The sequence below is a fragment of the Schistocerca americana genome, chromosome 2 (genome assembly GCF_021461395.2).
Source record: "Schistocerca americana isolate TAMUIC-IGC-003095 chromosome 2, iqSchAmer2.1, whole genome shotgun sequence".
NCBI classification, from domain to species: Eukaryota; Metazoa; Arthropoda; class Insecta; order Orthoptera; family Acrididae; genus Schistocerca; species Schistocerca americana.
The window spans coordinates 239,244,104-239,270,899 of NC_060120.1; the positions used below are offsets into that span (position 1 = coordinate 239,244,104).

The 26,796-nt window shown below is 41.5% G+C and overlaps 1 long non-coding RNA gene across 1 annotated transcript in view; it reads right to left on the reverse strand.

Moving 5' to 3' along the window:
- Window positions 1–1,114: 1,114 nt before the first annotated feature.
- LOC124589872 overlaps window positions 1,115–26,796 on the reverse strand; it is an 822,095-nt gene continuing 796,413 nt past the window's right edge. The window contains exon 3 of the long non-coding RNA XR_006976287.1: window positions 1,115–1,211. This is a non-coding gene — a long non-coding RNA (uncharacterized LOC124589872). The remainder of the gene's footprint in view (window positions 1,212–26,796) is intronic.

Below are 26,796 nucleotides of genomic sequence, written 5' to 3' on the forward strand. Positions count from 1 at the left end.
TATTTCACCCTCTGTTTGACCTCCTTAGGGGTCGAATAAAAAAGAGTGAAACACGTATTTTTTTTTGTAATCTAAAAGTCAACTACCCATTTTTGTAAATGTAGCTTTACAAATACTTTGATGGTTCTTTAATAATGATTTATTTAAAAAAACTTCCATCCACTATTTCACCTCTATAGGAGTTAAATTTCCAAAAATTATTTTGACCGAGAAACTAAATACCAATTTTTCTAGGTGTAGCTTCAAAATTGCTTTAGACATATTTTCAAGAAACATTTCATCCCCTATTTCACCCTGTTAGGGATAGAACATAGAAAAATCCGTTCTTGAACGACGCAGAACATTATAAGATAAACACCATCCACAAATTTTAAGTTTCTATCCTTAGTGGTTTGGGCTAGGCGATGACGAATCAGTGAGTCAGTCGGTTACCACAATGCCCTATAATATACAGCGATTATTCAGGGGGCCTGTAAAAATCTGTTATTGTTTTAGGTACGCCTACGAATATATTAAGGCATAAGTTTTCCAGCTCAGAAATCAGCCTCTGGATTGAAAAATTATTGTAGCTGGAAGAAACACTGGAGTCGTCCAAAGGAAGAGACATAACTGTAAGAGAAGGAGCTCCGGCTAACAGTATACCAGCATTTCAGCCCCTCTGATAGGTCGATGCATAGTAGGGCGGCAGAGGTGTCACCCTCCGTAGGCCAAGCGGAAGATACGCTTTATCCGTGTGTCGTCTTGGCAGGCAACGCCTGCGGGGGCAGGCAATCCACATAACACTTCTGTACCGCTTGGAGCCTCTGTGCCCCGTCGGATACAGCAGATACACAAATAGCGGTATATGATTTTTAAATATCTCTACATCCACAGAAACGCTTGACTCATCTACACCGACTCCTCAATGAATGAAGAACAGTGTGGCTTTGTTTACTGGGATTTAACGGCAATAAGAAAGTCAAGCTGCCTACGGAATTAATGATGTGACTGCTGGACATTTGGCTGCACTTGGCAGAAACAGCGTGACAACACGGTTGGGTACTCACCACGTTGACGAAGTCCTGGAAGGTGATGGCGCTGGTCTTGCGCTCCAGCGCCCTCTCCAGCAGGATGTCCCGCTTGTGCGCGTCCACCTCGGCGGCGAACTCCGGCTGGTTGAGCACCTCCACGAAGTCGTCCCACGGGATCTCGCCGAAGCCCTCGGGGTCGTACTGCCGAACAAACCAAATGCACGCAAATTACAGACAGCATACTCACGTGGTGATTTAACTGTAACACCAATCAGCTTAAGATTTAGCTGGTGCACGTCGGTACGTGCATCACTGAAGACGAGACTGATCCCAATTAGCCCCGAGAGCTTGGAATACCTGAGAATGTACTCCCTAGGCCCAAATTCTTTCGGCCTCCTGTTTGATCTGCGGTACTGAACCTGGGAGGTCAAGTGGAAAGAGAAGACGTCACCAAGTGAGAAGTGCAAATGTCAAACGCTCTAAGTGCCGTTTCTTTTCAAAATGCGTTTTCAGTGCTCTTGTGTTCTCGGTATTATGTTGCATAACCCTAGACGTTCACAAAGTGTCAAATCTGAATCTCTTCTTTGACAAGAACAGGATATAGGAAGGTGACCCTTTCAGTGGGTCAGACTTGAATGCAGGAGTCTGACATAGAAATGTTGTTAATTATGTAACATACCATTTATTTTATCCAAATAAGTACACAGACGTACAATTATCTTTCAAAATTTTCACAAATAACGTGAAACTTCTATAAATCTTAAAAACACTTAAAACCACCCTATGTGGTTTCGTAAAGTAAATCTTTACAATCGAGCAAAACAAAGTTAAACAACAGAAATTTTAAATACCCTTATTTAGTTCCCGTGATATGGCTCATAACTTTCAGTAATGCATTAAACAAACGCAGCGTCGTAATTTGTGCGCCAAACAGAAGTTTCAAACATCAGTTTAACTAGAAGGGCTAACGACAGAGACTCTATAACCAATACCAGTTTTCGTCATCAAATTCACAATAAAATTTAACACGTAATTAAAATTTAAAATGAACTGTCACGATAATCTAATTTCATTGCTTGACTATAGCGGGACAATATTAAATACTTATATTCCAAGCTGCAAGCATGATACAAGTCAAAAACCAAAAATTCAACTCATTCATACGTCAAACTATCCTCTCGACTGAGTGTGAAAAACAATCACATGACATCATGAGAAACTTAAACTAGAAGAATTTGGTATTAACGAATAGAATTATTTTCTTCGCCCTCCAGGACATGCCGCTTGTACAGTAGTGTTCTAGAGCTGCCCTGGTGCAGAATCAATGCGGAAACTGCTTCACGGCCGATACCTTGCACGCCACCGCAGAACACAAACCGAGCCCAATCCTTCTCAGTCGCTGTTTAAGACCAGTGTTGCGTAAAACCCGATGTATAAACAGAGAAAGATCCAATTAATAATATGCCAATTATGGATCCTCCGACCGCTGCGGAACCGACTTCCGGGCATGGAAACTTGCTAAGATGAGCACAACGTCAGTTAGGATTGAAATGTCGATAACGTCTTTCGTTAACTGGAAATCTAAAAAAATGGTTCAAATGGCTCTGAGCACTATGAGACTTAACATCTGAGGTCATCAGTCTCCTAGAACTTAGAACTACTTAAACCTAACTAACCTAAGGACATCACACACATGCATGCCCGAGGCAGGATTCGAACCTGCGACCGTAGCGGTCGCGCGGTTCCAGACTGTAGAGCCTAGAATCGCTCGGCCACAACGGCCGGCGGAAATATCAAGCCGTGACATATATTATCCCAACTATCTTAACACTTTGCTGTCCGCACGTCTCGCACAAATCTATTCGCTTGGCGCCGGCAGCGCTAATTCGGATTACTTGGCTTGTCGCCGGCCGCTTGTCACCTTTCCGTTGATGACAAGCTTCAAACTCATTTACTTTTGCGCGCTTTAATTTTTCCGGAAATCCTCTATTTTGCCGTGTCGTTCCACAAACTCGAATTTTCTTTTCAAGTAACTTCTCTGCAAGTTCTGCACTGTTATAATCATTATCCATGTAGATGTGATGCCACTTTCCATAAGAAGGTATCAATAGTTCCATCACTGTTTCTGCTTAAGGTTGTCCATCGCCGGAATATATCTTGAATGAGGAAATGTATTCCGTACTCGAATCACACAGCATCCGAATGAGGAGGCCATTTTCGTAATTTTCGACGGACTGTAAACTTTATAAAATTTAACTGCCCACGCCATGGTAACATTCCTTCATCAATTGAGATTTTTGACTTAGATTAAACGTTTCCTTAAACTTTTTGGAAAAATAATCAATTAGGAATTGCACTTTGAAAAGACGGTCGGCATTATCCGGTTTATTGTTGTTGTCGGAAAAATGTAAAAATGATAATATTTGTCTGAATCGTTTGCGGGACATTGTTTTGCGAAATATCGATGTGTCTACCAACGGATTCATTGACCAATAATCATCGATCCTTGCCTTTTTTACAGTTCCCATAAGGATAACAAGCCCAAACCATTTTCTAAGTTCGGATCCCGTAACGTCGACAAATTTGGCAGTTTTAAAAATCCTGTTTCCTTCTATTGCAATTTTGATTGTAATTCTTGTTGGTTTCGTTGCTAATATATCCAAATAGATCGTTCCAAATATATAATTCTACGATATCCACGGCGCTGTGTGTATCTTTGGGAATATGTGTGGACCCGGAGATCCTTAAAATTTGTTATTGCTCCACAGTAAATTATTGTCTGTCTTCTTCGTCTGATTCATCCGAATCAGTTGGCAACAGTGGCGTTCGCCGAATTCTTCTTGGACGTATTTCACTATTTTCCGAAGTTCTGCTTCACTTTATTTTTTTGATATCCATTCTTCCCAATCGGCCAAGTCGTCCGGAACGTCAGACAAGACGTCGCGCATTCATCGTAAATAATCCTTTTGTCTCTTTCGTCTGCCATAATGAAAGTGCACAAGTACTTATAAAAACAAAAAACTTGTTGACGTGTGTAACTTATTGTTAGCTAAACAAAACACCAACAGAATGCAAAAGATACTAAAGTGCTGTCACCGGCCACTGCGCGATACTATGCTCACAACACCAATGTGGTGTCGCCGGCCACCGAGCGATGCTATGCAGACGACACCACTGTGGTGTCGCCGGCCGTTGACCGCTATTTCGCGCACGACACCCCTCTGGTGTCGCCAGTCGGCAAAGTGTTAGCTAAGCCCGCGAACGTTAAGGAACAAAATTCATCTCCTCAGCAGACGCGCGTGGGCACCAGATAATTCCATCAAGTGGTCAAATCCCGCCACAATTTAAACGACACGTCCGCTCACCTGAAAAGGAAGTTCAGACATCAACTCGATCACAGCAGCTCGCGGTTTACCTCTGCCAGACAGCAACATTTCCACAGGCTGGCCTATCAGTCGAGTGTATTCTGCTGCCCTGGCGCTGTACAGATGTCACCTTTACAATTGCCACGGTGCTGAAAGTCCTCACCGTTCTCGACCAGCTTCCTCTCTCCTTCTCTCCGAGATCTCCAAGAAAGACCTCAACTCAGCGATTCGCCTACTTAAAAGCCCGCCGCTCGCGAACCTCCTCTGAGCCGAGCGCATACTCTTTGGACCCACGACAAGCTCACAGAAAAATCGATGCGGGCGTATCAAAATCATAGAGAAAATGTTTCAATAATTATTAGATAACGCATGGTCTTTGTGCCAAGCAGTCAGTCTCTACATAGTTCCAAGGGCCGATCTCCGTTTCACCTGGGATGGTTTGAAGGGAAACATAAATATTTCTTGAGTGTTCGCAACTTTTGGAGCTGCGACTGAGACAAAAACGAACTGAGGAAGGCCTATGCCCCGCAAGAATGACACAAGATTCTTCAGTCAGCTAAAGCTATCCACCCATTCCACGTAAATTCAATGCATACAACTGACTTCTTTGATTTTAAAGATATTGGTGTCAGCGCGGGCGTGTAAGATCTCCAACTGCAACACGATCATACTCATCCATATCAAATAGCTGTTAGAAATTCTTATGCTGAAACAGAAGAATGGAAAAATATCAAAGACCATGACTCATGTGTAACATGACTTGATCTGAAAGACCAGCCGTGTTTGTCAGTTCCAAAACGGAAACACCTGTACGATGTTGCCATTTATTCATCAACAGCAATGGGTGTTCTGGAACAAAATGTGTTTCATCCGATCTGAAGCATGGAGTTGTGTGTTAAACAGATGTTTTGCTTGAAATTAATTTTGTTATTCCCTTGTAAAAACTTTAAAAGATATGATAAATGACTTTTGGTGGCTGCAGTTACTGGTTAAAATGTTACTGTTGTATTTCTGTGTTTGTGTTATCAGAAATAAAACATGGTGCCTCAGTATTAATGGCATTTGAAACAAAGACTTTCTTATTGGCTCTTAGAACCAGCTAGTTGCCTCGTATAGTACTCAGAATGTTCTTAATAAATTACTTATTTCTTATTTGTCTCATTATTTCATACAGTAATGATGTAAGCCCCACAATTCTCTCGGATCAGAAGCCCTCCTCAATTATTTGGATACAAATAAGTTAAGAACAAAAAGAGATACATTGTTTGTTGATTCTCAAATATGAGATCTGGCAGCTATTAAGTTTGATGCTGTGCTTGGCGACCACTCATAAAGAGCTGATAGTAGGAAATTTTCCACACCCTTGGAGTATTTCACGAATAGAGCTTTCGCAGAGCTAGGTAGAGAATGGTGTGCAATACAATAGAATGGATGTTGAAGGATGGTTAGGGTCCAGAGATGTTGAGGCAGGATCAGATGTGCCCAAGGTGTTGAACTAGTAATCATATCGCCAATTCAGGACTTTTTTTGGGCCACTAGATGGTATCCCTTAGGGAAATAGCAGCAAGGGACAAGAAAGGTCACCAGATGCGTTCTGTGTGTATGCCTGGGGCCTCATTCAACGTGTTGAAGAGGGTATGCCGGCGGCCGTTCAGGGAACAGGGAGCAACCAGCTGCAGATTGTGGAGCACGTTGGAATAAATGATGCCAGTCGTCTGGGCTCCGATGTCATACTTGGGTCATTCTAGCAACAGGCAGAGAAAGTTGAGAAGACCAGTCTTGAGCGTGGAGTTTCAACGAAGCTCACAGTTTTCAGCGTTGTCCCCAGAACTGAGCGTGGCCCTTTGGTTCTGGGCCGAGTGGAAGAGCTTAACCAGGCTGCTAGGCTGTGAATTCCTGTACTTGCGCACATGGGATTGAGAACTGTAGGGTCCCACTAAATGGGTCAGATGTGCACTACACGTCAGAGGCTGCTACTCAGGTAGCTGACTGTGTGTGGAGTGCACACAAGGTCTTTTTTTTTTTTTTTTTTAACATTACGTGACTCTCCATCCAAACCAGATAACGACAGGTGTAGGAAATCCGGAGGTGCCAGTGTAATCTCGAAAGAAATGTCTCTCACAGGTGAGAGTATTAAAACCCTAATGGTAACTGACGAAGCATTAGCAACGAAGAGCCAAAGTTTGAAGCACTCCTGAAAAGCAATGAAGCTTACGTAACATTGGATACAGAAAGATGGCTGAAACCCGAAATTGATGTCAGTGGGACTTTCGGGGAAAATCTGAGTGTATATCGAAAGGATAACCAAATCGGAAACGTAGGTGGTGCATTTGTCGCAGTAGACAAGACACTCAAATCCACCGAGGTAGCAATTGAAACTGCACGTGAGACTGTTTGGGTAAGACTCAGTGTCAGGGGTGAATATAGTATGATAATTAGATCCTTCTATCACCCACCACACTCACCTCCTGATGTAACCGAAAACTACGGAGAAAACCTCAGTTCACTTGTACATAAGTTCCCCAGTCATTCGGTAATAACCGGTGGAGACTTCAGTCACCCAACAATTAACGCGGGTTGGCTGGCTCTGAGCACTATGCGACTTAACTTCTGAGGTTATCAGTCGCCTAGAACTTAGAACTAATTAAACCTAACCAACCTAAGGACATCACAGACATCCATGCCTGAGGCAGGATTCGAACCTGCGACCGTAGCGGTCGCTCGGCTCCAGACTGTAGCGCCTAGAACCGCACGGCCACTCCGGCCGACAATTAACTCGGGAAATTTCAGTTTCGTTAGTGATGGCTTTGATACGACATCCTGTGAAACTTTACTAAATGCCTTCTCTGAAAACTACCTATAACTTATAGCTAGGAACCCACCTCACCTTGAAAAGATATTGGATCTAATGTCAACAAATAGACCTGACCTCCCTGAGGATGTCCGCATCGATACTAGTATCAGTGACCACAACGTGTTTGTTGCAACAGTGATTCCCAAAGTACAAAGGACAAGTAAAAGAAGCAGAAAGATATTTATGTTCAGCAAATGAGACAGGAACTGAGATTGAGGGTAGCAAAGCAAAAGCTGAAATGCTTAACTCCGTTTTCAAATGTTCCTTTATAAAAGAAAACCGCGGAGAATTGCCCCAATTTAATCGTCGTGCCTCTGAAAAGGTGAACGAAATAACTATCAGTGTCAGTGGTGTTGATAAACAGGTGAAATCGTTAACGTTAAACAAAGCTCCAGGGCCCGATACTGAATTTGCTGCTGAGTTAGCTCCTTCTCTAACTATAAACTATCGTAGATTCTTAGAACAAAAAACCGTGCCCTGTTCTTGGAAAAAAGCACAGGTCACATCCGTCTGCGAGAAGGATAGTAGGAATGATCCACAAAACTACCGTCCAGTATCCTCGACACTGATTTGTTGTAGATTCGTGCTCTCGAACTACACTACTGGCCACTAAAATAGCTACACTATGAAGATGACGTGCCACAGACGCGAAATTTCACCGCCGGGAAGAAGATGCTGTGATATGCAAATGATTAGCTTTCCAGAGCATTCACACAAGTTTGGCGCCGGTGGCGACTTCACAACTTGCTCACATGAGGAAAGTTTGCAACTGATTTCTCATACACAAACAGCAGTTGACCGACGTTGCCTGCTGAAACGTTGTTGTGATGCCTCGTGTAAGGAGGAGAAATGCGTACCATCACGTTTCCGACTTTGGTAAAGATCGGATTGTAGCCTATCGCGATTGCGGTTTATCGTATCGCGACATTGCTTCTCGTGTTGGTCGAGATCCAGTGACTGTTAGCAGAATATGGAATCGGTGTGTTCATAAGGGTAATACGGAACCCCGTGCCGCATCCCAACGGCCTCGTATCACTAGCAGTCGAGATGACAGGCATCTTATCCGCATGGCTGTAACGGATCGTGCAGCCACGACTCGATCCCTGAGTCAACAGATGGGGACGTTTGCAAGACAACAACCATCTGCACGAACAGTTCGACGACGTTTGCAGCAGCATGGACAATCAGCTCGGACACCATGGCTGCGGTTACCCTTGACGCTGCATCACAGACAGGAGTGCCTGCGATGGTGTACTCAACGACGAACGTGGGTGCACGAATGGCAAAACGTCATTTTTTCGGATGAATCCAGGTTCTGTTTACAGCATCATGATGGTCGCATCCATGTTTGGCGACATCGCGGTGAACGCACATTGGAAGCGTGTATTCGTCATCGCCATACTGGCGTATCACCCGGCATGATGGTATGCGGTTCCATTGGTTACACGTATCGGTCACCTCTTGTCCGCGTTGACGGCACTTTGAACAGTGGACGTTACATTTCAGATGTGTTATAATCCGTGGCTCTACCCTTCATTCGATCCCTGGGAAACCCTGCATTTCAGCGGGATAATGCACGGCCGCATGTTGCAGGGCCTGTACGGGCCGTTCTGTATACAGAAATGTTCGACTGCTGCCCTGGCCAGCACATTCTCCAGATCTCTCACCAATTGAAAACGTCTGGTCAATGGTGGCCGAGCAACTGGCTCGTCACAATACGCCAGTCACTATCTTGATGAACTGTGGTATCGTGTTGAAGCTGCATGGGCAGCTGTAACTGTACACACCATCCACGCTCTGTTTGACTCAATGCCCAGGCGTATCAAGGCCGTTATTACGGCCAGAGATGGTTGTTCTGGGTCCTGATGTCTCAGGATCTATGCACCCAAATTGGGTGAAAATGTAATCACATGTCAGTTCTAGTATAATATATTTGTCCAATGAATACTCGTTTATCATCTGCATTTCTTCTTGGTGTAGCGATTTTAATGGCCAGTAGTGTACTTGCAAGACGCCGCTATCCAGCTTTGATCTGTCAGTTGTGTGGATCTTGTCCTTTCATTGAAAGAGACAGATTCGAAAACTGACACGTCAGTTTGTGTTTTTACTTTGCATTAAGAACTTATCGTTGTTAACGACACCGCTGTCCATCTTTCAACTAAAGTTGCCGTGGATGTCATTATCGTGTTGAACCTGTCCGGTTCGAACGGTGGGTCGTATTTTCGAGTTTTTTAATTCGTATAACGATGTTATCTTAGTACTTCACACTCTTATCATTATTGTATTGTGGAAAGTGCATTAGTGATATAGCATTGTTCAAACTATTTCTGGCTGTATGATGTTCATCTTTTAATGTTTTTGTTTTACACTAACAACTTACGTTTGCACATCGAGGTATTTTTATTGTTCTACTGTAGAAATTGCAGTTATGTTCACATGATAGTTACGAATACCGTTGGCTGTATGGTCTTTGCTGCACAAAGCCAAAATAAGCAGGTAAAATGTAGATAAAATAGGAGGCGTACCAGCAGCCGATCATCGGTCATTCCACGTGACAGTGGCCAAGGAGTACTTGGACGGAAACTCCTGCCGTTTTAACCACTTAACGCGGCTTGGAGCCTGATAATTTTTAATTCAACGTTGCCGCTGCGATACTCTGCGTCCTTTGAACTCCAATGCAAAACATTTAATTTGTGTTTTGCATCACCCTGGTTCCCAGAACTCCTGAAAACAGACGTGGATTGTGGACATTTTATCACAGACACAGTCCCTTTGACTGTTCAGAGATGTCACTAAACCCGTCCAAAGATGTAAACAACGACGCCTGAGCAGCGCCTATTAGATTGAGAGGGTCTGACAGCCGTTCAGTTCCAGTCATTCCACCAGGAAGGAGATACACGGCTCGTGTTGTCTTTAGTTCCATCGTGCCTAGACGGTCAATACCGCGGTTCGATCACGTCCGCATTGTTCCTTTGTGCCAGGAAGGGCTCTCGACAAGGGAAGTGTCCAGGCGTCTCGGAGTGAACCAAAGCGATGTTGTTCGGACATGGAGGAGATACAGAGAGAGAGGAACTGTCAATGACATGCCTCGTTCAGACCGCCCAAGGGCTACTACTGCAGGGGATGACCACTACCTACGGATGATGGCCCGGAGGAACCTTGACAGCAACGCCACCATGATGAATAATACTTTTCGTGCAGCCACAGGACGTCGTGTTAAGACTCAAACTGTGCGCAATAGGCTGCATGATGCGCAACTTCACTCTCGACGTCCATGGCGAGGTCCATCTTTGCAGCGTGTTATAGATGGGCCCAATAACATCCCGAATGGACCGCTCAGGATTGGAATCTTCTCCTCTGCCTTCTGCCAGACAATCGTCACAGACGTGTTTGGAGGCACCGCGGTCAAGCTGAACGCCTTAGACACACTGTCTGGCGCGTGCAGCAAGGTGGAGGTCCCGTGTTGTTTTGGGGTGGCATTATGTGGGGCCGACGTAAGACGTTGGTGGTCATGGAAGTCGTCCTAACGGCTGTACGAAACTTGAATGCCATCCTCCGACCATATAGGTAGCATATTGGCGAGGCATTCGTCTTCATGGACGACAATTCGCGTTCCCATCGTGCACATGTTGTGAATGATTTCCTTCAGGATAACGACATCGCTCGACTAGAGTGGCCAGCATGTTCTCCAGACATGAACCCTATCGAATATGCCTGGGATAGACTGAAAAGAGCTGTTTATGGACGACGTGACTCGCCTACCATTCTGAGGGATCTTCGCCGAATCGCCGTTGAGGACGTGCCACTGGGTATTAGAGGTACTGGTGTGTAGAGCAACCTGAACCACCACCTCTGCAGGTCTCGCTGCGTGGTAGTACAACACGCAATGTGTGATTTCCATGAGCAATAAAAAGGGCAGAAATGATGTTTATGTTGATCTCTGTTCCAGTTTTCTGTACAGGTTCCGGAACTCTCGGAACCGAGGTAATGCAAAACTTTTTTTGATGTGTGTATTAGTAGCAGAATAGCAACCCATGAGAAATGCGATGATCTTAAAAATTGCAACAACGTTTCGATCATGATGTACATCTCCACTGTACAGGGAGCGTTTATTCACTCAACAATAACGAGTTTATTAAAGACGGTGCGCTCTCTCAGATTTGGGGACGGGATGAAGAGGGAAACCACCTCTGTCCGCTTAGAAGAAATTTCGTTAGGGAAGCCAATGAAAACTTTAACATGGATGACTGAACTGGAAACTGTATCCTCATCATCCCGAACAAGAGTAGTAGTCGATTAAAATGTCAGAACCCACATTCAGTGTAGCACACCATAAATCGAATTTGTGGATTCATATTTTTTCGTTTTTGAAAGCCCTCAGTCTTATGTTTTAATATGGCTATCCAGAATTCCTCCACTTTGCCATCTTGTTCATGTCAGGGTAGCACTTGCTCCCAGAGTCCTCATTTATTAGGTATTTTGCAGTCTCTGTCTTCCTCTATATATTTTACGCTCTACAGTTCCCCTTAGTACCAGGTGATGTGTGCACATCGATCTAGCGATTATCGATCCCATCTGGCGTAAAGTTTGCCTATACAGCGTTCGCCTGAGGCGAGGCACGGAGAGAGAGAGAGAGTGAACTCGGAGTCGCTAGGAGGCGTGAGTCGCGCGTGGACTGTGTTTGGAGGCACGCTGAGCGGCAGTATAAGCTGGCAACGCGTGGAACTCAGACTGTTTATACTGACGTTGGTGATTCTGACCTTCATTGGTTGACGATACTCTGAGTGGACAGCCTTGTTTCTGCTGACGACGGCATTGGAACCATTGATAGTTTTTTTCTTGGATGTGCAAAATTTCAGCCCATGAACTATGGTAACAACGTGATTTAATGTATTGCTGCCTCTTATTGCCTCATTCGAAATTCTCGTCAGCCACTTCAATCTGTGCTATGGGTATTGCCAACTGCCTGAACGATTTCTTTAGTAGCGAAATGCCCGTTTTTTGATGGTTTATCAAGTGTGGTTAATTTTTTTTTTCTTTTATGTACTGGACCAGTTGGTAGCGTTCTCCAGGCCATAGTTTAAATTGTCATTATTGTCTGGCCTGTATTCCCTGAAGCACATATGAACGTGTTTATGAGGCTTGTTTAATTAACACCATCTGTTTGAGAAGCTTGTCTTGTTACTTTGTGTTCTCTCCCGTGTGTACAAAGAGCTGCCCGAGGAGACGGGCGAGCTGGGTCCGTTCATTGTTGGAGAGTAAAAGCGCTCGTACCAAGAGCGGCAGTTCACGTGAAATGAAAGGAAAGCTGTGTGATCCTGCTTTAAGTATACGTCTCTAATTATAACTGTGATCTCTTGATGCATTTGTACTTGCGTGAGTGGTGGTCGAATTTTAAAACCACGAATTTGTTTAATGTTGTTTAATGATCCTGTGTTGAACTATTGCAGAAGTTAAAACTAAAGTCATTTACTTGTCAGCTTGCATTTGTTTTAGAGACGTATTTAATTATAAGAATGTTTTTATGAGAAACTTTGTCTTAAAATTTTATACACCGTGGTTTTTTATTTTTTCAAATCGTGAGCTCATTGGCAGATGCCGGCTTAGGTTAAGACCAAAGGTTATATTCTGGTCTAGTTATTTTTCTAGTTGAAGCACCAGGCTTATTGGATTCTGATTGCTTTGGTAGTGGTTGTTAAATGTTACTGTTTGGTAAAATATATTTTAGTTTTTTATTATTTTAATAGCTTGCCTAAAAGTTTAATGCAAGTCTGGAAGCGCAATGATGCTGTATGTATATTCTTTTGTATAAGTACCAAGCAATGAAACCTGCTCAGAGAGTTTAATTGTAATAAAGTCGATCATGTTTGAGACTTATGGCCTAGTCCTTTCGTTAACTGAACCTTTCCTGTGCTAGCGTAAAGTTGCGCCACACCAGGGAAGCTATTCCCTGATGTTTTAACACATGACTTATCATCTTGTCCCTTCTTCTTGTCATGTTTTCCATGTGTTCTCGTTCTCGCCTCATTCCTTATGTTATACATCTGCCTAATTTACATAATACTTCTATAGTACCACATCTCGTATGCTTCGATTCTCATCTGTTCATGCTTTCCCACAGGCCATGTTAAACTACCATACAATGTTGAGAGCTCCAAAGTTACATTCTCGGGCCGCACGGGATTAGCCGAGCGGTCTCAGGCGCTGCAGTCATGGACTGTGCGGCTGGTCCCGCCGGATATTCGAGTCCTCCCTCGGGCATGGGTGTGTGTGTTTGTCCTTAGGATAATTTAGGTTAAGTAGTGTGTAAGCTTAGGGACTGATGACCTTAGCAGTTAAGTCCCATAAGATTTCACACACACTTGAACTTTTTTTTTTACATTCTCGGAAATTTCTTCCTCAGATTAGGGCCTATGTTTAATACTAGTAGACTTCTCTTGGCTATGAATGCTCTCTTTGCCTTGTTAATCTGCTTTATATTCCCTCTTTTCTTCGTCATGCGTTATTTTCTGACCAGCGCATTATAATTCTTTAATTTTCTCTACTTTGTGGTCCCACAATTTTGATATTCAGTTCATCGCTAATCTCATTTCGGCTACTTCTTATTACTTTCCGCTTTCTTCGGCTAATTCTTAACCGTATTCTGTACTCGTTACCGTTCATTCCAGTCAACAAGTAATAATAAATATTCTTCACTTTCACTGAGGATAGCAATGTTATCAACTAATCTTGATATTAGTGTAACGTGAAGCATTTGATGGATACAGTAAATTATAGGTCCGAAAGGTCACTTGTGTTATCAGGTTTTATCTGTGCTATGTAAATATTGATAAATAAAACATGTTTTCACACATCAGGTGTTCTTTGGGGAACAACTGATAGAGGTCGCCCATTACTGACGTCAGACATCTTATTCATTGTTACTAACCTCCATTTGCTTGGCTTTCATAAGAATTAAAATGAATATTGGTTTACGTGAAGTGCCACAATATCAGCTCAATCTCAAGTGACGCTTGACGTATACGCAAAATGTACTTTGAGACATCTTTGTTCCCACCAATTTAAGGAAAATGATGTCACAAACAAAGTATAAAAATGTATTTAATAAGAGAAATAAGCTGCCTGTGGGCTGCTTCTATTTTCATTGACATTAGCATTAACTTACGTCTTTCGATTGCATATTAAATTTGTTTGACCGCACATTAATGTGGTACCGACCATACTTGAGTTCACTATTATTCCCTCATACTTGTCAGCAACATTAGCTAAATAAAATAAATGAAATTTTTACGAAATTTAAAACGACTAAGAATATGCAAACTGTCTCATCTTAAAGGAATGTTTGTGCTGGTTCCAAAACTGCTCATAGTTCTTCCAGGCGTGTGGTATTTCCGTTTAATACTGCATATTTAAGTAATATCAGTTGATCTGATGCACTTGAATTGCAGTCGTATGTGTAAAGTATGACATTTTGACCTGCAGAATCTTCTAAGTAAATGTTATGTTTGGAGTCAGTTATTTAACTTAATATGAATTTTACACGACGGCATATTTGAAACAATCTTTGATTTAGCCAAATGAGTTGACTACTCATGAAATCCCACTGTGATTTTTTGTTACTATCGATCATCAGTTTATGGAAGTAAAATATGTAATGATGAATTAAACCGGCTTCAAAATTCGAGATGTGTATTTCTTACAGGAATCCTAAAGTAGTATTCCACAATGATTCTACTGTATCAGTGGCGCAATTAACAATATTTCACTGTTGTCATAAATGTGTCTTAGATATAAAAAAATGAACTGAAATTAGATAAACTTTTGATTAGGGTCAAAGAGTTTCTTATTGTCTTAATAGAATTTGCTTCGATAATCGATTATGTTATTATATCAGAGAGTCTGGCGTGCTGAACACTGCGCCGCTAGCAATATCAGTATTTGCGATGATCTGTCCATACCTGTCTCTTAAGGAGCCAGGGAAAGTGACGACATGGTCTTTTGTCCTGTTATTAAGTTTCCTGCACGAGATAAGAATTGCAGGCAAAAGAGCAGTCGCATTTACTATGAACATTTGTCAAATTTGTTCGTACTTTATCCCAAATTAACCCTATATTTGCTCCTACGGAATTAGATTGAATCACGTACTCTTTAGTGTTCGGGTGCCGACGATTTGGCGAACAGCTTCGCGGGAGAAACGCCGTGAGAAGAAGCGATCGAGACACACTCTGGCGGAAGACTCTGAACTCCAACGATTTCGCCTCCGCAGCGGAGTCGTCATCTTCCGGCAGTTGGCGGAACTACGTCGTCCGAGACCGCGGCGCCCGCCGGTTTCCCCACGGCGGTAATGTGTTTAGCTGCGGAAGCTGTTGTTCTGATCGTCACAATTCCCATTCATACTCGAAGCTACTTCGCGTTTAGCGTGCTCTCTCTCATCATTAGAGATCCATACATTTACTCCGGTTTTGTGCTATTCTTATTGCATCTAATTAGTCTCTAATGACCCTAATTCCTTTCTCACTCCCTTGTTTCACCTAGTTTTTAGTACAGAAGCCATGGAATTGTTCGAGGGAGGAATAAACGTGCAGCAAAGACTAAATGGCATATTAAAGGGATTTCATCTTCATCTACGTAGATAATTTGCAAGCCACCGTACGGTGCGTGACCTTGGGTACCACTACCAGTCATTCCCTTTCCTCTTTCACTCGCAATTAGAGGGAGGGAAAAACGACTGTCAATTTGCCTCCATAAGGCCCTAATTTTTCGCATCTTATCTTCGTGGTCCTTAAGCGCAGTGTATGTCGAAGGCAGTAGAATCATTCTGCAGTCAGCTTCAAATGTCGGCTCTCTAAATTTTCTCAACAGCATTTCTCGAAAAGAATGTCGGCTTCCCTTCAGGAAGTCCCAATTGGGTTCCCGAAGCATCTCTGTAACACTTACGTGTTGTTCGAACCTAAGGGTAACAAATCTAGAAGCCCACCTCTGAACTGCTTCGATGTCTTCCTTCAAACTGACCTGGTACAGATCCCAAACACTCGAGCAGTACTCAAGAATAGGTCGCACCAGCTTCGTATATGCCGTCTCCTTTACAGGTGAACAATACTTTCCTAAAATTCTCCCAATAAACTGAAGTCGACCATTCACCTTCCCTACCACAGTTCTCACATACTACTCGTTCCATTTCATATCGCTTTGCAGCGCCACACCCAGATATTTAAACGAATTGATTGTGTCAAGTTGGACACTATTAATGTTGTATCGGAACACTGCAAGTTTGTTCTTTTCGACACCTTACCGTGCACCACAGCTTCATCAACCAACAATAGCAGATTGTTGCCCACCCTGTCGGCCAAATCATTTATGTACATAGAGAAAACATCGGTCCTATCACACTTCCCTGCATCATTCCTGACGATACCCTTGTCTCTGATGAACACTAGCCATCGTGTACAACGCAATGGGTTCTATTACTTAAGAAGTCCTCGTGTCACTCACATATCTGTGAACCTATTCCAAACGCTCGCACCTTCGTTAACATCTTGCAATGAGGCATCGTGTCAAATGCTTTCCGGAAGTCTAGGAATTAGAATCTGCCTGTTGCTCTTCATCCATAGTTCGCAGTATGTCATTTCCACTTCTTGGTGTTTTGGTACAGAAACCAGTATGCAGGATGCGACAAAATAACGGTCTTGGTTGCAGAATTGGTTTTATTGCTTTATTTATACATGACGCCCGCTGGTCCGATGGAACACATCTTCAAATTGATCAGTATAATGTAGGTAAATGAGTTCTGGTTGCCACGATTAGAGCATCGGCGAAAGTAGGCTGCCTTCCTCATACATAGCAAAATAAATCGAAGGAAATAAGTGCTCTTGGCGGCCGGGGTGGCCAAGCAGTTCTAGGCGCTACAGTCTGGAACCGCGCAACCGCTACGGTCGCAGGTTCGAATCCTGCCTCGGGCATGGATGTGTGTGATGTCCTTACGTTAGTTGGGTTTAAGTAATTCTAAGTTCTAGGGGACTGATGACCTTAGAAGTTGAATCCCATAGTGCTCAGAGCCATTTGAACCATTTTTGAAATAAGTGCTCGAGTCATGTGTTAAAAACTTGCGGTTCCGTTTAGCATAGACCAGTGGATACGAGTGGCTGGAGGCACCATTCTTCGTCTTACATCCAACGTATTTACCACGTGATGGACTATGTGCAGGCCTGATCCCAATTTGAATCTACTGGTCTATGCTACAAGGACCTCCAAGGTTTTAACATATGACGTGAACACATACTTCGATTTATTGTACTGTATATGAGGAGGGCAGTCTATTATTGACGATGGCCTAATCGTGGCGCCCAAAACACCCATTTACCAATGCTATGCTGGACAATCTGAAGATGCAACGTAGTAGCTGAAACGCGCGTCATGAATAAATAAAGAAATAAAACCAGTTCTGCAACCAACACTGTTGTTTCCACCACAGATGGCAGGTTTTTGCCAAAAGGAACAGAATTTACGCAGTAATGCGTGCATATTACAGTAGCGTCTGCTTTCTGGCGTGATGATCGGGAAGAATAAGGAACAGCGTCGACAGTTATGAAACTAAGTGTGGTACTAGATAACTGATAGCAGAATATGGAAACTAAGGTTTTTTCTGTATACTGTAATAAACTTCTGAGAGGGCTAGGCATAACTAATCAATTTTAGGCGTATAATATTGTGACACTGATATTCTTTTTCCTGTCTTTTTCATTAATTAAAATGATGTATGTAACCCATAATATGTAAATTTGTACGTAGTCTATCTAACTGTTATACATGCTATACTTACATATTTTCTGTTGTATGAGTTCTGTGGCTAGAGAGAATAGTGTGGTGTCACCGCCAGACTCCACAATTGCTAGGTGGTAGCCTTTAAATCGGCCGCGGTCCGTTAGTATACGTCGGACCCGCTTGTCGCCACTGTCAGTGATTGCAGACCGAGCGCCACCACACGGCAGGTCTAGAGAGACTTCCTAGCACTCGCCCCAGTTGTACAGCCGACTTAGACAGAGATGGATCACTGACAAATACGCTCTCATTTGCCGAGACGATAGTTAGCATAGCCTTCAGCTACGTCATTTGCTACGACCTAGCAAGGCGCCATAGCATTTGATAATTAATATTGTGAAGCATGTACCGTAACGAGAGATGTTCTACAATTGTGGATTAAAGTTAAGTATTATATCAACTACGTACTTTATTTGCTACTATTAATTCCGTTAACTGTTCCAGACCTCACGCCAGTCAGCGTGTAATTAAACGTGTGCATTTCGGCCTCCTCTAGCAACACAGTGTTGGCTCTTCTGCCAACACTTCAAATAGCATGTGCGTAAAAGCGGTGGAACGGACAGTCGAAAGAATTTGGAATGAATAGAGAGAAAGTGAGTTTTTTATGGACATCGAATGAATGAAAATGAGAATTTGATCAAGCACCATGATTGAAAAATGCGTATAAAGGTAGCGTAAAGAAAATGTGATACCGAGTGATTAAATATGTTGAGATCTTGCAAGTGATTTATGAACATAGAGGAGATGATCTTAGTGCTCTAAATGACAGGAGACTGTGGCTTTTTACTGAATTAGTGCGAGGAACTGTTCATTACTGAAAAACACATTTGTGAAGTCGTACTACATCAATTACTTTTTGTGTCTCTTCCATCTTGGCTGTATTTTTATCACAGACGTTTATAGTATACAGTCAGTAGATTTCGGCGATGTGTCATTTCACGTGTTTACCCATAAACTCGTAATTTTACACAGGTTGAAGTGTCGAATAAACTCCATGAAAGCAATGTTCTATGCCACTCGTAAGAAAACCGCGTGATTTCAAAGATGTGCCTCGCGCTTCTAACCTCCATCACAGAGCTGTCAAGCGAAGGTGCGAAATCTGGGTAAAAGAGGATGCGACGACTCCCCATAGAGTGACAAGTCCCCGGAACGTTGGGCAGAATTGTGGTGAAGTTTGGTGCCAATATGACGTCATTAACCCACCATACGCGTCACATGAACTTCTCAGCTGCGGCCTTTTCTCGGCTCCTTGCTGTTAGAAGAGTCATCGAGTCCGATACTGACGTCGCAGTGCGTCACGCTTTTTACCATTACAGAAGATGGTTGTACGCACGTTTGAATCAAGTTTCAAAAATAAACTTCGCGATGGGTGGGAATTACAGTGTTTCGAAAAAGTGATCCTTTAATTCTGTTGCACCTAGCGTTCCGCAACTCTACTGCCCCAGCAGCATGCGCGGTAGCCTACCGCCCAGTGATTTAGCAGCGCAGGTGCCGTTGTGTGTTAATGAAAACTGAACGTCTCGTGAGCGTGTTGAATGGACTGATACTGCAACAGTGAACGGGGAGAGAAGTCCGCAGGTAGGTCATTTGGATACTTGGTTCCGAAAGCCCCAGTCACTTAATGAATGAAAGAGATTCTGACGTAGTACCGACAGCACTGGTATGACCGTGTGAACAATACGAGGTTCGAATCCCCAGCATGTTCAAGCTACCATAGTACGTTAAGCGTGACGCTATCATATGTATATATTTATAAAAATCAGTGTACGTATGTATGTCCCGCATCTCCTCCTAAATCAGTGGACCAATTTGAAACAAACTTCGTACGCATATCACTATAGGGAAAGAAGCACTGTCGGAGTAAGAACCTTCCATATTTGTAGGATTGAAAAGGGAGTGACGTAGAAGCATAGAGCAGGGATGCCTGGGGGAATTTCAACCAATCAGAGATGATGCACACCTGCACTCACGCTGAACACCGTCTCTGCTTATCGTGGAGCAACTGTTAAGCTCGAGCTGATAATTATCAGGTGATGTTGGCCATGACTACAGTCAGTCTATTGGTAAAAGATTGTTTTTGTGTTTCAACATATGTAAACTTTGTTAGACTGATGTGTAAAAAATATAATGTGATTACAAACTAGTAAATTTTATTCTGTATGAGAAACCCATTCGTAATTTGCCTGTGTTAGGAAAAATAATTTTATATGTAGATTCGTAGAAATATTGTTCGTTGCACAAGGCTGACTGGCTGTTTCAAGACAACAGAGTATTAAACGCAGATTTCCAAGAAGAAAACATACGGACTTGGTGCAGAGATGTGGTAAGATGACGGACCTGGTACATTAGTCATGATGTCTGAGCTATTATCGTGATTTAGCTGGAGTGCGGGTGTTTCACTAAATATAGCTTGGACCACACAGCAAGATTATAATTACAAGAACACAAATAATTTTTTTCAAAGTTGCAAATGTAAGCAAGTGTTGATACGGTATGTGGGCAACATCATTGCGAATCTGAGTTTTGGAAGTTGTACAGCAGCGGGAAACTGTAATATGAACTGCAAGTTTTGATCATTAAGGGTAATACAGTTCTGCTACTTCAAAACACTTTCTCCTAATAAATGTTCTTTCTGGGAAATAAACCTTGTCTTGTCATTTTGTTGCCATTAACGCAGAACGTTTCTGTGTACCTACGAAAACGGATGATATTTGATGTTTTAATTTGGACTACAGGACAGTGAACCCTAGGCTACCATAGGCTACCGTAGACTGTCGTAAGTAAGCGTGGACGACGGTAATTTTCCTAGTAGCTGCGGCCAGTTGAGATCGTCGTAACTGCGTTACCTGTACATTAGGTGTTTTGCACACATACTGGCCGTCAGCTCATCCCTCTATTTGCGTGTGCGACTGGTGTCTTTCTCCCAGAAACAAGAAGCGGTGAACGGTCTAGAAACTGAGTGGGGATACATAAAGTGCTGTGTAACCCGTGTATCCTACGGAAAATCTTTGTATCACATAGTTGTTCTCCTGTTGCTTACTCATAAATAAAAAGTATTTATAGAAAAGTTGATATCGTCGATGTTTAATGTAAGTTTTATTCTAAAATTGTCATTTTGTAATCGATTTGTATTAAAAATAAAAAAATAAAATACGGATTTGTCACATAGAGCTCGAAAACGCAGTTTCCTAAAAAAGAGGTAAAATTTAAAGAACACAAAACAATAACATATCAGACAACGCTTCAATACTTCGTCGAGCTGATATAAAATGTGTTTCTGATATTCATAAGCAATTTTCCTGCTTATCATTAATAACAGGAAACTCATGCCTTCGATCATGAAGAAGAACGTCCTATTGATTACAAAATAACAACAATAATAAGTTTTTTATGTTTGTATTTGTAAACTGTGCTTGCTTCAGAGTAATTTCTTTTGTTACATAAAAGCGCAAAAGTTACAATATCGACTAATTATTAATTACAAAATGAAATTAATGTTTTTAAGGATATAAAATACACAATGGAATAATACTGAACGATATACGGCTCTAATTATGTACAAACAAACAAACGAAAAACAAAGAGCAGTCACCGGCTCCCAGTTTCTCTCTCATATATTCATTAATGTCTCTTTTTCTACCAGTGCTACCAATAATACCGATAATCATACCATTTACTGCGTCATTTATGTAGTTTACAAAAACTACTGAAACGTAGTTTTGCTAGAGCGTAATGTGATACTGTGTGAAAAAGAGAGTGCTACAAAAGACAGGTACTGTTTTTCTTTCGAAGTATCACTGTTTTGAACCCAATGAAATAGAATGAAATAGAATAGCAGTTAATATCCTCATAAGTGATTTAGTAGGAATGTGCTATTAACTTTCCGTGTCTGAGATCAAAAGACAATTCCATGATAAAAATATTTCACACATTTATGTTTGTTTAATGCTTAAGATGGAGCTGCTCAGTACATATTACACAAAGTTCACTCGTCTTACAAAGTGTTGGACTTGATCGTCATAACCAGTGGAATGCATTCAGTGAAAAAAACATAACTAAGCAAACCAGTTGTTTGCTATTCCGTTAACAGTTTCATGCAACGTAATTTTACATCACTAAGTCTTTTTGATTTTTGTATTCTGTTAAACTTTGTCAGAATGTATCGAACAGTAAATGATCGTTGTTTTATGGGGAACTTCAAACCATCCATTATTCTTTTGACTTGGTGGGTATAGGTTTTGTTGATGGTACAGTCTGAAGGCTGCTTCCAGTTCAGGGAATTTCCACATTATGTATCTTTGTTGTGTGAGTGCTTAAGAGGTACTATCAATGCTACACAACACACTTAAAAGTATACGCTTATGGCCGTTCATAAACTAAATTCTACTTTCACCGTCCTGAAATGGTCTTAATTTTACCCGGTTTTTAGTTATTATTTGAGTTATATTGAAAATGACACCTAATTTTCAAATCTCTTTGATTTTACTAAATTCTGCAGAAGCTATACGAATTTGGTAGTATTACAGTGAGTTGGAGTTAATTTCCGATTGAAGGTCCGACAGAAATTAATAGTAATAAGTTAATAATTAATAACAAGTTCTATTATTAATCACGTGATGTAATATGGCTGTCAGTATTTAAATACAGTAACTCATAATACCTTTGATGTAGCTAAATGGCATAGACAAATTTAGTACCGGATTTGATGCTTCGTTCCTCCTGTTTAACAGTACAGCTGATTACACTTTCGAATCGTCGTTACTGGCCATTGTACCACCGGGACATTATTAATTATGTACACGCCGTTGCAGGCATCAAATTTGTGACTGTGCTTGTGAAACCACTGTAAGAGGAGCGAGAGAGTGATTAATTCCTTTCCAACAGATTTCGTATTGTCTGTCTGTTTCCACAAGATTAATCACAGTAATATGTGTTGTGAAGTGGCCCAGTTATTTGTTATCGTGATCTACTGCAATGACAAAAGCGTCATCTGGAAGTGCTTGGGAAATTATTTACAGTGTTCCATTATTACCAAATTTACTTCAGATTATTTTTGTGTTCGTTCACAATGTTTTTTTTTTCATTTTTTTTTAAATTGCTCCGTCGTGAATTCCACTGTGAGGTGTGAAAGACACAAGCCGGCCGTTGAATCACGTCGCCGACCATTACTCTTTCTATCTGATGATTTTAACATGGCTAAGACTAGTTTCTACAATCATACTGCAACGTGCACGGTTTATTAAAGCACAATTTTCCTGAATATAACGCTTGGTCTGACGTATGTGCCCCACTGTAAGCCGTGTGTAGATAGCGTTTAGTAAAGTCTAATTCACACGTCTGTTCCGTTGCAAACTGTTGCGTTTTTCAGAGTAACATTCGCTGGTTTTCGAAATTTCTCTGTATGCCAATGGGTATTACTCGCTAATATTCTAGTATATTCCCTGTATTTCAAGTTGGGTGTAGACTTCTAGAGTGAACTAGCAGCTCACTGTACGTATAAGCACGTCTTACAAGCTATATGAATCACATAAAGGATACAAAAATACTTTGCATCAGAGGCTGCAACAAAAAAATTGTCGTTGTTAAGAGAGACTATGTAAAATAAGACTACAGCTTATCAAAAGGCCATGGAAATATCATTTATTCTTTTGCTGTTTACTGATTACGTCAGTTAAACTTTTTGGCTGCGTGACAGACCGAGACCCGAAGGCGAGACGTTTGCTTTTCGCATGCAAGTACTGTATCGACAGAGCTACCCAAGCACGACTCAAGACCAGTCCTCACAGCTGCACTTCCGCCAGTTCCTCATCTCCCACCACGCAAACTTCACAGAAGTTCTCCACTGAAACTTGCGGGTCTAGTACTCTTGGAAGAAAGTGGGATTGTTAATTATGGATCAGTAATTCAATTGCTAAAAACAAAACGGTTATAGAATCACTTTTTTGTCCGCCTATCTGTCATACTGTTAAAAAACCCTTTTTCACAGGAACAGATAGACACATCAAGTTCTGTTAGATTCTGAGGTCTACGCTCCCTTGGCGGTGTAATCAATGGGTAACTCACGGCAATCAAAAGATACGGGCATTTATGTCGCATATTTTGATATTCGAAAACTCACTCATCAAAACATATAGGGCACTTCCCGCTGACATAAGATTATGAAATTTGGCAAGAAACAAGGTTTCGAAATACAACTAATTGAAAAAAATCAGAAAAATATTAATATTTAATTTTTTTGCTCACTTGCTATCCGCCTATCTGGCTGTGTGTAATATCCATTTTCTTAGGAACGGGTAGACGTATCAGGCTGCAATTTGTCACTTAATAGCTTCTATGATTCCTTGACCATGTAAAAATATTAAGTCACTACAATTAAAAGATACGGCCATTTACGTCATATGTTTTGAAAATCGTGAACTCACTCATTGAAATATAGGATACTTGTCGTTGACCAAGAACGATGAAATTTGACAAGAAGCAAAAATTTAACAGTACAAGTGTACTGTTTCTCCTGGGTGGACATGAATGTGAAATGTATAGATTACATTTTTTTACGGTAAATATTGTACGAGTAACTTGTGAGTTTTACCAAGGAACAACATATTATGCTACAATGTATGCATAATCCATCGAATTCAGATTCTGTGTTTGAACTCTGAACTCTTTTGTCGTTACTATTCTTCTACTTGCCTTATGATCTGGACGCAAACCGTAAGGAGCGTTTAACGAAGGTTTATCTTCCTGTATCACCTAATGTAAGTTATTAACAAAACTGAAAATAGAGTTGTTTGTGACTTAAAATTTGTGTCCGTGTTGGAATCATTTGTAATCCTAAACCTTGCTTGTATAGAGTACACATGGGCCTTGACAGAAATTCTTCATTATTAGGCGCCATCTTAAAAATAATTACGAACTTTCTTTTAGCCCATCGTCGAGACGTGCCGCCGGTTAGAAAACTAAACCTTTCTTTCAGATTCTGCGAGCCTGGCGGCCGCTGCAAATAATTTAATAAGATTCACTTTCAGATTTTCTCAAAGTTGCGAGATAACATCCCAGGCAGGAAGGCCTGATCACAGGATTCTAGTTCTTATAAGATTTCGTTTGCAAAAACCACGATTGTTATCTTATATTGGGAATCAAGACGAAACCACGATTTTGAGTTACGAAATTTATTGTTGTACAGTGAACGGACTGGTGAAATATTCTCTGATGCTATAAGCACATGACTTTTAACTGGACGTCGACTAGGCATATATTGAGGAATATCTGTGGTGTTTTGATAGTTAAACAAATGAATATTTACAATTGCGTAACCCTTGAGAACTGAGCTAGTTTACTTAGTACTTACATGCGTCGGGCTAAATTAAGCAACATATTACACTGTTAATGATATTCCTGCATTAGTTATTTCTCTTTTATGCCGAGCCATTGCATTTATGTGTGTTTCTTTTTTATATAAGTCACGGCTCATATTCGTTCTATTACATTACACTGATATTACAGAAAAAGAGTTACACAAGTATTTTTATTTTATTACATTATACAAGGAAAGGAAAATAATCCGAAAATGGTTAATTTGTAGTTACATCACACGAAAAAGTATTTCTTTTGTCATTGATATACGACTTCAAACTTAAAATTAAACCATTCTCGGAAATCTTGGAGTTCCTGGGGCCAATATCTTGTCAGTCGCAGTGCCGATAACAGGCAAAATCGTCGGATTCTCGACTCCAAGGATGGATGAACTGCCCACATACATAATTAAGTTTGTAGGGAACCCTGAGAGCGCGACTCATACTCGCACCTGCAGTTTTTTGTTTTGTTTTGTTTTTTGAGTCGTCACTCTTCTGACTCGTTTGATGCTACCTGCCACGAATTCTTTTCGTATGACATCTTTGTAGCACTTCCAGTCCTCGTTAATTTTTTGGAGAACCTTATTTCTCATCAGTCAACGCAATTTTCGATATCGTGTCACAGCACCACATCTGAAACGTTTCGATCCCCTTCTTTTCCGATATTCCCACAGCCCAAGATTCACTTCCGTACAATGCTTTGCTCCCTACTCACGTTCTCAGAAAACGGTTTCTCAAATTAAGCCCGATGACTGACACTGACCGGAAATGTCTTCTTTGTCTGTGCTAGTCTGCTTTTTATGCTCCTTCGTCTGTCAAGCACGACTTTCCTTCCAAGATATCAGAATTACTTCGCTGCGTCTGCTTCGTAGTCCCAGTTTTGATGTTAAGTTTACCTCCAATCTCATTTCTGCTACTCTCATTACTGTCGTTCTTTTTTTTCGGTTTACTTTCAGCCCATCGTGTGTGCTCGGTACACTGTCATTTCATTCAACACGTCCTGCATTTCTACCTCAATTTCACTGCGGAAAGTAATGTCATGGGTAAATTTTGTCAGTAATATCCTTTCACCCTGAAATTTTATCCCACTCAATTGTTTTTTTATTTACGTCATTACTTCCTATGTAGGGATTGAACAACGTGGGCGAAAGACATCGTCCCTGCCTTGTACCCTTTCTAATCGGCACTCTTCGTTCTAGGTCGTCCATTCTTTTTTTACCTTCTTGGTTCTTGTGCATATTGTACATCATTCATCTTTACCTACAGCTTATATGTATTTTTGTTAGAATTCAAAGCGCCTTGAACAATTTTACACAGTCGCACACAGTTTCTACGCCAACATAGCCTGTTAATTGTTAGTTCTCAACCACTGTCTTACTTCTAAGAGGAAAATTAAA